Genomic DNA, 12,758 nt, shown 5'->3' on the forward strand with positions numbered 1-12,758 from the left:
CATGCAATTGAATATTCTTAAGCAAACGTATGTCTGTAAAATTAAACATTATTAGCATAATATTCCGTGTTCTCTAAAGCCATATTTCTTCTTATGCAATTAGGAAGGTAATATTGTTTAGTGTAATTTTTATTAGCATTGTACCCCTTACAATTAGGCAGATACATTTGAAGTTTGATAAAAATATAATGCAAAGTTTGACCTCGTTACAGTCCGTCAATAAAACGAGTAAAAATGCTCTGGTTGGCATTGCCGTTTTCATCATTTTAGAATTAACATTGTTACTTTTGCGAATGTCATAACATTCATTTTTATTCTGCAGACAAAATGAGGTTTTCGTTTTCTGATTGATTTCGTTATAAGTAGGGCATTCCATCTACCTGTCTGCGTGCCTACCTCTCTGTCTGTTTTTACGGGCTGCTCTGTGAGCAAGAGCCCATCATGGCATAAAGCCATCTTAATAAAAAACAACAACTGTATGTTGTCTCCTGTCTGCCTACTCATCTTTGGCATATGTGTATTAATCCACGTACGCTCGCATACACAATCAGGTACTTACTTACGCATGCACTTTTGAAGCAGCGGACGCAAATACACACGCTCACACACACACACACACACATACACACACACATATACACATTATACATCTGCGTGTGAATCTTTTTCCACATGCCTTTTCGTTTGAGAGCTCCAGAAGTGGTATCCTGTAGGTTCTCAGCTCATCTTTTGAGATGAATTGGCAAGCAGCCAAGTGCCCCTCTCCACGCTGACTGTGACCCGCCGCAGTGGGCTAAATACCAAGCCCTTAATTTACTCCTTTGAGTCAGCCGAAGCACAACAGGTTTTCCGAGGCATCGGGCATAGTTTGGTAGCATCAGGTTTAATACCACTCACTTTGCCAGGAGTTTTATTTTTGGCTGCAACGAAAATGTGGAACAGAGTGCCCAGTGCAGTTGTGGAGCGTTCTGACCTATAAATATTTAAGCGAGGATGAAATTCATTTCTGGTGTCTGCTGACGTCTCTTGAATTGAGGTGTATCCGCTTTATTTTCCATTCTCTATTTATTTATTCATCGCCTTCTCCTCTGGCTTGTCTCTCCTTTCTGGCTGATCGTCCTTTGGACGAAAGAAAGAAAGAAATAAAGAAAGAAAGAAATAAAAAAGAAAGAAAGAAAGAAAGGGGGCAGTTGCCCAACCGCTGGTAAACAAGAGAGAATTGCCTTGAGTAATCAGCTATTAAATTTAATTTGTTTAAGATGTCGGGAAAACGAAAGCTGTTGGTGTATTGATATAAAATCCTTTTTTAGCTTTCTGTAAAAGAAAACTATTGGGCCGGCTTTGTCTGTCTGTGCGCACTTTATTCTGTCCGCACTTTTTTCTGTCCGCACTTTTTTGTCCGCCCTCAAATCTTAAAAACTGCTGACTCTAGAGGGCTGCAAATTGGTAAGTTAATCGTCCACCCTCCAGTTATCAAACATACCAAATTGCAGCCCTCTAGCCTCAGTAGTTTTGATTTTATTTAAGGTTAAAATTAACCATACTCATACTTCTGGCAACGATATAGGATAGGCCACCAACGGGCTGTGGTTAAAGTTTCATGGGCCGCGGGTTATACACCATTATACCGAGACCACCGAAAGATAGATCTATTTTTGGTGGCCTTGATTATACGGTGTAGCGGCTGTACGATTTTTTACTTGTTTAAATTCTGTTATAGGAGTAATTTGCAAAGATAATATAATCATTGAACCGTATTCATTATAACTACCCAAGTCAATTTTGTTATAATGACAACTACCCACCATTTCGCTTCACGTTTGCCGCGTGTATATTTAGTGCATGATGATACGTACGGAATATTAATAACCGGGAAAAAGTTTGGGAAAATCTCCCGCCATTTTGGACTCGAAATGAACCTGTTATGTTTGTCAACAAAAAGCGAATCCGTGTCGTCATGCCGATGATTAGAAATGCAATCAGCTCTGCATTAGTTACTTAGGCAGACACAGTACGCAGGACTTTCAATTAACTCGAAGCATATAACTTTATCAGGTCGGAAAAAAAAAAAAGTTTTTGATGTCGGCTGGATTTGAGTTTATGATAATTTTCGCCCACCAAATTGAAAAGGGGGTCGTTTTTCAAAAGCCCTCTTGCTCGCGTGAGGGCTTATTGCCCGGCTTACGCGAGATCATTTAACTGCGCCGACTATATTTTTCGGTGATCGAGATCAGGTTTTTTTTTTTTTTCTGTCATTCTGGGGACCTTTCTATTTCACACGTGATGAAAGCGTTGTAGATTTGGCATGACTTTTTTTCGGCTCTAATTTTGCAACATCACTCATTTTCTGTTATTTTTTCTCTTTAAAATTTGTTATTTATGTTTAGTGTGCTAGGAGTATCTACAACATTTGCATTTCTTTTTCCTGTAAGTTTATTTTGTACTAGTTAAAAGTTAAAGTCCTGTTGGGCCTCTGTAGGCTCATAGTGCAGGCGCTGATCTCCTGTTTCTTAGTCTTCCTAATTATTATTTTTCATGAAATTCTATTTTTTTACTCTCTTATCCGCACATGAAGCTTTCGAATGGGAATAAATGAATATATTTGAACTGGATTCGTTCAGTGATTCGCTGTTATCATTTAAAAATGGAAAATATCCATTTTAATGGCCGTCATTTGAGTCCACCCGATATTGCCTTTATTCCAGCATAATGGAAAGTTATGTTTCTGTTTTGTTGCTCTTGGGGGGGAAAGGGGAGGAGGAGGAGGAGGAGAAACAGTGTTACGAAGCAGGATGATTTTTCGTTGTTGTTAAAGACAAGGTGAAAATTTTTTGTGTAATTTTTAGTCATATGCAATAGTTTGATTGCTGTTTTTGTTGATGTTATTTTAAGTAAATCGACAAGGGAGTGAAGATTATGAAATTATAATTTCCTTTTTCTTCTTCTTCTTCTTCTTCTTCTTCTTCTTCTTCTTGAGAAATTAAAAGGATATAGACAAGGGACAGTGATGGTAAAGAAAGTGAATTCAAATTACTTTTACAGGAATCAGGAAAAAATTTGTTGTTGTTATTGTTATATAAAAAAACTGGATGAATGAAGACCAAGTTATCGTTTGAATCAGGTTGTTTGAAGTTGTTGTTTATGTTATTGTTGTAAGGGAAGCGGGAGATGAAAGACGTAGTATATTCCGCCGATGTTTGCAAGTTGTTTTCGCTGTTGCAGCATTTAGGACAGAAAACTGAAAGTTGTTCCTAATCAAGTAATTGAATCACTGGAACATCAGAAGTTCAAATGTGACTCTAATTTGATAAGCAAACTCACACGAGTCTGATTTTATATTTAACTGATCTACCTTTTTTTTCGGTTTCTTTTCCTTTTATTTTAATTCTCTTATATGGTTTATTCTTTATTTCTGCATTTATTTTTCCGTACTGGATGTTTTCCTTATTGGACCACTTGAGGACATAGCATTCTGCTCTTCCAACCGCGTTGGCAGCTTGGCTAATAATAATAATAAAAATAATAATAATAATAATAATAATAATAATAATGGAGAAGCAAATCCGAAGTGATGTACATGTACAAATATATTTAAAAGTAAAGCCAAACAGAGAGCTTTATTTTTAAATAGGTTTTTAGACATACATAACTGTGGATTTGTTTCAACATTTTAAGACTTATGCTACTATGAGTATTTTATAATAATAATAATAATAATAATAATAATAATAATAATAATAATAATAATAATAATAATAATAATAATAATAATAACAGCACCAAACAAAAGCTTCCTCTGGAACCTACTATTGAAGTTATTATTGTTGATAGGAAAACGGGGAAAAAAGAGAGAGAGAAAAGATAGCAATGTTTTCGAAGTCCCAGTTGTTGTGCTTTCTGGAAAAAACAACAGGCAGGAATAAAAAAAAAACGAAGCAGCACGAAAAACAACCAGTTCCTCCATTTAGACTTTTATTTAGGGATCGTCTGCCTCATCTCTGTGCTCCGAACACGGAAAAGCCAACAACTCCAAAACTTCGGAGTTTCGGCCATTGTTGGATTATTTCTTCCGGATGTGGGGATTCCGGATTTGGGGGCATTCCGGATATGGGGATTCAGGAGGTTACTCCGGATATAGGGTGTTTCGGATATGGGGATTCAGGGTTTGGAGATTTAGGAAGGGGATTCCGTATGTGGGGATTCAGGAAAGGGATTTCTTATGTGGGGGTTTAGGAATGGGGATTCCGGATATGGAGATTCAGGAAGGGGATTTTTTTTTCCATTTACCTGGTTGGTTTTAGTTAGAAGGCGTTCAGGAATGTCACTGGAAGGAAATTGTTCGTAGGTTTGAAGTTTAATTTTTATCATTTATTAGTAATTCAAACTTTTTGGATCTTTATGGTGTGTGTTACTTTCTCGTATGCAACTATTGAAAGCTGTGTTTTTATCACAAACACACACACACATATAATATCTCTATCTATCTATCTATCTATCTATGTATATATATTTATGTGTGTGTGTATGTATGTATATATATATATATATATATATATATATATATATATATATATATATATATATATATATATATATATATATAATATATATATATATATATATATATATATATATATATATATATATATATATATAATATTTATATATGTATAAATATGATTTATATATGTATATATATTCCTGCATATAAATGCGCTTTTGTGTAAAATAAGCTATGTATAATGTCACAGAATGTATAATGAACGTTCAGTATCATGTTACAAAACGACATAATTCGACAACAGTCTTTATTTCAAAGTTTTGAAGTTCAGAATTAAAATTCAAAACAATAAAAATCCAAACGATATTGCAAGCGTCTTTTCCATTACCTCCATAACGATGACATATTTTGTCAAAGGAGCTAATCTCTCTCTCTCTCTCTCTCTCTCTCTCTCTCTCTCTCTCTCTCTCTCTCTCTCTCTCTCTCTCTCTCTCTCTCTCTCTCTCAGAGAAGTTAGTCAGAATTTTCTCCTGACGTCACTGTTGAAGTCAATTAGCAGGTGAAGTTAGGTGTTTGTCACGGAGGTAATGGTGAGGAAGATCTCGGGAGCGTTTATTTAATTGCCCCGATTGCAATGGCATGGGAAAGCGCGACGAGTTTTACTATTAAGGAAATTTTATTTATTATGAAAAATATTAAACTTGGGATTTCTATAAAGGAAATTTATGCACTACAAAATTAAAAGGGAGTTTATTCAGGGTTGCTATTAGTGAAATTTTATTTTTTATAAAATTGAAATGGGGTCCAGAGAGGGTTGCTATTAGGAAAATTTTATTTTTTATAAAACTGAAATGGGGTCCAGAGAGGATTGCTATTAGGGAAATTTTATTTATTATAAAATTGAGATGGAGTCCAGAGAGGATTGCTATTAAGGAAATTTTCTTTATTATAAAATTCAAATGGAGTTCATTGAGGATTGCTATTAAGGAAATTTTAATAATCATAAAATTAAAAGAAAGGTTATTGAGGATTGCTAATAAGGAAATTTTATTCATTATAAAACTGAAAGGGAGTTCATTGAGGGTTGCTGTTAAGTAAATTTTATTTATTATACAATTCAAATGGAGTTCATTGGGATTGCTATTAAGGAAATTTTATTTATTATAAAGTTCAAATGGAGTTCATTGGGATTGCTGTTAAGGAAATTTTATATATTATAAAATTCAAATGGAGTTCATTGGGATTGCTATTAAGGAAATTTTGTTTATTATAAAATTAAAAGGTAGTTTATTGAGGATTGCTAATAAGGAAATTTGATTAATTTTGAAATTAAAATGGAGTTCATTGAGGATTACTATTAAGGAAATTGTATCAATTATAAAATTAAAAATAAGTTCAGTGAGGATTGCTAGTAAGGAAATTTTATTTATTTCGAAACTAAAATGGAGTTCAGTAAGGATTGCTATGGAGGAAATTTTATTAAATGTAAAATTAAAAGGCAGTTAGTTGAGGATTGCTATTAAGGAAATAAAATGACAGTAGAGTCTAGTAGGACCCACATCTGTTAGAAAGTGCAAATTTACTTGATTTACGGTAACGATAACAAACAAGAGATAACGGTGGTATTGAAGACTTGCCGTGAGCAAACGACAAAATTCCCTTTGAGCACGTAAGGATTACCTTAGTGAAGACGGTAGAGAGTCCCAAAGGCATTTCTTTTGAATAATGTCCCTTTCCTCCCTTCGGCATTAATAGGAATTGAATATAGAGTTTAGGCCAAAGGCCAAACGCTGGGACCTGCGAGGTCATTCAGTGCTGGAAAGGAAATTGAGAGTAGGTAGTTTTGAAAGGTGTAACAGGAGGAAAACCTCAAAGCAGTTGCACTTTGAAGTAATTGTTATGAGAGGGTGTATAGTAAGATGGAAGAAAGATAATATGAATGGAGATACAGTAAAAGGAAAACAACAATAATACAAAAAATTTTATATAACGGAAGCGTTTAAAAATGCAGTGGGTGAGACTGGTGATTCTGTGTTTCTGTGCGAGATGGGCGACTGACAGAGCATTTTAATAACACCGCCTAAGCCAATCATGCAAGATTGAATAATTGATTGATGGACCTGCGTGTGTAAAATCTGGCGTCGATGAGTGCTGCAAGAAAACGTGAAGAGAAGAGATAATTAAAAATGAGGCGAAGGTTGTGGCACCTTTTTTTTTTTTTTTTTTTTTTTTTTTGGTAAACGTTCCACCAACTTTGGTGGAGAAAGACTGTAATTTAAAGCAGAAAAAAAAAGAAAAAGACCAGCGTCGGGAAAGATAGTATAAGGAGAACCAAGGAATCAGGCGTTTGACGTTTGGCAGCAATTTTCAATACTCATCTTCCATCACCTCATTACGGAAAAGCAGTTTCTGTTTTCGTTTCGCGGCCACTTCTGTTGTCAACAGCGCTGGAAATCGGGACTCGCCCCCCCCCCTCCCATAAGACAGATGGTCATAAAGTTTTTGGACCGAGCTGCTTTTACGTGATATTGAGTGACGTCGCTTTCCCAATAGTTTCGAGGAAGTTTTTGGGAAAGTTGCAGTTTTTTCCCCTTGGTTTTTTTTTTTTTTTTTTTTTCAAAATAAGCAGAGAGAGAGAGAGAGAGGTTGTTTAGCCTCAGGATTTATGGCAGCATGCCAATATCATCTTTTCTTCGCAGTCTCTCTCTCTCTCTCTCTCTCTCTCTCTCTCTCTCTCTCTCTCTCTCTCTCTCTCTCTCTCTCTCTCTCTCTCATGCAAATGAACACAAACCATTTATTATATATATATATATATATATATATATATATATATATATATATATATATATATATATATATATATATATATATATATATATATATATATATATATACATATATTTAGTTGTGTTCTTCTCAATCACGAAGATAAAATATCACGATGCACTCCACAATGAAGATGAAGGAGAAACCAGAGGAAAAGGAAATAGAGTTCTTAATTTGTCCTTCATCTTCATTGTGGAGTGCATCATTACATATATATATATATATATATATATATATATATATATATATATATATATATATATATATATATATATATATTAATATATATATATATATATATATATATATATATATATATATAAATATAAATATATATATATATATATATATATATATATATATATTTTATTCATATTTACATACGTACATACATACATATCCCAGTGCACAAGTTTCTCAAACATCCTTAAAATTTGACGGTTCTGCTATGAGGCTTCCCTGTTTTATTGGGCGCCTTAATCAGCGTACAGTTGTTTCAAGTAACTCATTGCGTAAAGCAAAGATATGATAGAGTGGGAAGAACAAATAAAAAAAAAAATTCTAAGCATGCTTAGGCAGTAATCATACCCGTTAGAAAAAAAGTAAAAAATGTGCCGAAGTTTCTTCGGCGCAATCGAGTTTTCTGTACAGTCGCTACGGCGTATAATCAAGGCCACCGAAAATAGATCTATCTTTCGGTGGTCTCCGTATAATGCTGTATGAGCCGCGCCTCATGAAACTTTAGCCACGTCCCGGTGGTGGCGTGGCCTATATTGTTGCCAGACGCAATTATGGCTAACTTTAACCTTAAATAGAATAAAAACTACTGAAGCTAGAGGGCTGCAATTTGGTATGGTCGATGATTGGAAGGTGGGTGATCAACATAGCAATTTGAAGGCCTCTAGCGTCAGTAGTTCTTAAGATCTGAGGTCGGACAGAAAAAAGTGCGGACGGACAGACAAAGCCGGCACAACAGTTTTCTCTTCAGAAAACTAAAATGTACCTTACACGCGGAAAAGATATAGGATCCCCGATACGTTCAAACGACTGGGTCCGCTTAGAAGTTCAGAACCTGATACTGAGAGATCAGTTGCAATTAACGAGAATATTGATGGAGATAAGGCTTCTATGAAGACTTCTAATCTGCCGGGAAAGTATCTTGAGGAGAAAGCCCATCCCTGTTCATCCTTAAGAGGATGAATGCCTCAGTGATTACTGTTCAGTTATTCTCTTTGAAGATATTTGCTCTTAGTAGAAAGGTTTTCTTGGCTGGGAAAATTCTTATTCTGCACAAGACTTCAGTACATAGCAACAAGTATTTTAAATTGTTTTAAAGAATCATTTCAGATGACCCTAAAACTTTACAAAATAAATATGATGCCTAGTCGTCTTTGCTATTTGTTATAAACTTTTTCATTCCTGGGATGTGTATGCACACACACATACATATATATATATATATGTATGTATATATATATATATATATATATATATATATATATATATATATATATATATATATATATATAAAAATATATACATGTATATATATATAAATAATATTATATATATATATATATATATATATATATATATATATATATATATATATATATATATATATATATATATATATATATATATATATATATATATATATATATATATATATACGCACCATCGGCCATAACTCCTGATTCCGTCCGTCGCTGGTCGAATTATCAACTAAAATTCCCTTCGGCAAAGATGACTGGATCAGTGAATTGAAATGGTTCCTTAAAAAAATTTAAATGGTTCATTAAAAAAATTTAAATTAGTTATGCTTCTGATCAGTAGCTGAAGTCTAGTACAAAATATAAATTTTTGCAGCCGAGAAAACCCTTCTAATAAGAGAAAACAGCTTCAAAGAGAATAACAAAACCGTAATCGCTGCCGCATTCATCCTCTTAAGGCTGAGCCAGGGATGGGCTCTCTTGACAAGATACTTTTCCGTCCTTCAGAGAAGCCTTATCAGCATAAATATTCTCTTTAACTGCAACTGATGTTTCAGTGTCATGTTTAGAACCTCTGAGCGAACCCAGCCGTTTGGACGCATCAGGGAGCCTCCATCTTTTCCTCGCGTGTAAAAGATATTTTTATTTTGTAAATGATGACGATCATTACCTAAACATATTTTAAAATATTTTTTTTCATTACTTCTCTCAGCCCTGCTATCTCTTCGCTTTAGGTAGTGACTTACCAGCAACAGTTTTATCGCTTATTAGGCCATCATTGAAAACTAGAAAATCTGTTATAACTGGAAATTTAGATTTTTTAGAATTTTTTTTATCTACTGTGCGTTAGAATTGGTCTGCAACATTAAGTGATCTTTGAAAACAGGAAAGACTCAACTGAAACATCCAAGTTTTGGGATTTTTCAATTAATGTGCGTTAGAATTGGCTTATAGTTTTACGTGGATCAGCTGCCTTCTTCTTCGCAAAATTTTCCGGATATCAAGATGTGTCCGTCGTACCTTCCATGAGCATCACTCCTCACCTTATCCTGATCGGGATCCTTCTTATACACAGATAAAATATTCCTTAATCCATAGACTTCCCCTTCACGAAATCTCATTGAATGACTCTGATAATATTTTTGAATATCGTGTCGTCAAAAGCACGAAGAAACTTGGATCTTATTCCAAGTAGAATTCCCATAGCATTTCGAAATTTACTGACTTGCTCGACTTTCTGGCCTGTTTAAAATATTTCCACTGAACTTCATGTGGGACTTTATGCCTTAGCCTTTGGAACATGTAAATAAAAAAAAAAAAGTCTTGCGTGAATAGCTTAAAGCCATCCAGTTCCCTTGACTGAAGTAATTAACTAATCCTTTACAGAAACATTAAAAACAAATAAAGTAAACACTTGAAGTAGCCAATGGAAAAAAAAGAGCAGTTTGGTAAAAAAAAAAAACTGTAAAATGTTGTTGATCGTTTTTTTTATTTTTTATTCCTTCCTTTTTTGAGGAACAACAAAATAAAAGCTGTTCACCTGATCCCTCCACACCGGTTTTAATCCCCATGAAAACAGAAACAGATTTCCAGGTTTTATATATTTCAGTTTCTGATGCAATTCAACCATCAAGTAGGATGATTTGAAAATAGGATTGAATTTTACACTTAGTACTTCCTGTGACTGTAACAACATTGATAACAATATTGAGATTACCAGCATGATCATAGCATAGAGATAATATTACATGAGGGTTTTATTCAGTTAATTAAAATTAATAACTACTTTTTCGTTGCATTGAAAGCTGGCCAGGAAATAAAATATCCGTACTTTTCACTTCCTGTGTAAATGAATTTTGCCCCCCAGTGTATTTTCGAGCTTCTAGCTAATCCATTATAGAGATTTAGCATAAATATGAGTTTAATCTCAGCTTTTTAGAATATTTAATCAATGTTTTGAAAAAAAATCACCTAAAATCTTCCGTACTGTTGCTGTATATTGCATTTATTGATACAACGAGAAACAATATTATTGGACTAAAAAGGAAAAATCATTTGCATAAAAGAACATAAAATTTGGATTATTCTAACGTGACCACTTTGTGTCATTTGATTATTTTCACCAGAGGATAATTGGTAAAACCTGTCATTCATTTCATATTTTTGAAGGGAAGTGTGATTTCTGTATAATGTATTTTGCAGTTTCAGAATCAGCAGAGGATAATTGGTAAAACCTGTCATTCAGTTTATCGTTTTAGAGACAAGTATATTTTCTGTATTATTTATTACGCAGTTGCAGAATCACCAGAGGATGATGGGTAAAACCAGTTATTCCATTTATCCTCTTAGAAACACGTGTAGATTCCATATTATATATTCCGAAGTTTCAGAACCGGCGGATGCTAGTTAATTCCCACCTATTGTCACTAAACAGTGCAATGGCGTCATCGCTTGTTGTGTAACGTCCAATTATCAATTTTTTTCTTCCCACCCTATTTTGTCGCATCGATTCCTCAGCATCTCCCTCCTTGTTGGCGGCGCCCTCGAGTTTCCCCTATCTAGGCATCCCAATGTGTCCTTCTCAAGAGAAGAGGAAGCGCCCCAAACAATGGTCAATCAAGGGGCGAAGTTGGCCGTCTGAGAGTATAATAGATCGCTCCCACGATCAGCCAGCACACTGGAGAGAGAGAGAGAGAGAGAGAGAGAGAGAGAGAGAGAGAGAGAGAGAGAGAGAGAGAGAGAGAGTAGATCCTCCATAGAAGTTATTCACATAAAAATGCCAAAGTAGAATTTTTCATGAATCTTTAGAGAGGTGTTTAAACTGAGATTATATATATATATATATATATATATATATATATATATATATATATATATATATATATATATATATATATATATATATATATTATTTATCATTAAATCATGAAATAATACTGATGAAATCGGATACTGTTAGTTAAAGTCATTATATATTTTATACTAATAAAGTCATTACTGTATAATACATACATACATACATACATACATACATATATATATATATATATATATATATATATATATATATATGTATATACATTTAATATTTATATATATGTGTGTGTGTTTATAAATTATTGTTTTTTTTATCGTTCTATCAAGCTTACGAAATGGTAATTTTTCATCAGATCGTACTTGAAGGTGTGTAAATTAAAACATTTGAAGGATTCCATATCATTCTTGCTTTGAATTGCGTATATAAATGTTTCTGAGCATAACAGGATAAATCATCCTCATTTTTAATACACAAGGCGTTGCTGATGGTAGTCTTACAGGTTCAGAGGAGGTCAGATTAATAAACTAATTTTAACATACACTATTCTTCAAAAGACTGTACCCGTAATTTTTCAACTATAAAATGATAACTGATCATTTCACCATTTTGGAAAATTAAGATTTTGAAATCATCAATTGACAGGCATTTACAAACTTTATATATACAGTATGTATGTATGTGATATATATATATATATATATATATATATATATATATATATATATATATATATATATATATATATATATATATATATATATGTGTGTGTGTGTGTGTGTGTGTGTGTGTATTTTACTAACAGGACCCCATTAATGCAGAGAACAATTGTGTAAGAAATTTTAATGCATCAAATTTGTTTCGTGCGTGCCAACATGGAAACCTGAACAAGTCCTATTTCTCAGGTTTTCATCGGATGAACCTTGTGAGCTTACTATCAGCTCATTATTGCTTTGGAGGAAAAGATTTTGTGAGTCTCACTGAGGCTTATACATGATCCGCTTAGCCTCATAAGACGTGCAAAGAGACTTTTCTAAAGCTTGCTTATTTTCTGACACACTTTCCTGAACATACACCTATAAATAGTTTGTATGTTCATCATAACCTCCTAACACAATTTTGG

This window comes from Macrobrachium rosenbergii, chromosome 10 (genome assembly GCF_040412425.1).
Source record: "Macrobrachium rosenbergii isolate ZJJX-2024 chromosome 10, ASM4041242v1, whole genome shotgun sequence".
Lineage (NCBI taxonomy): Eukaryota > Metazoa > Arthropoda > Malacostraca > Decapoda > Palaemonidae > Macrobrachium > Macrobrachium rosenbergii.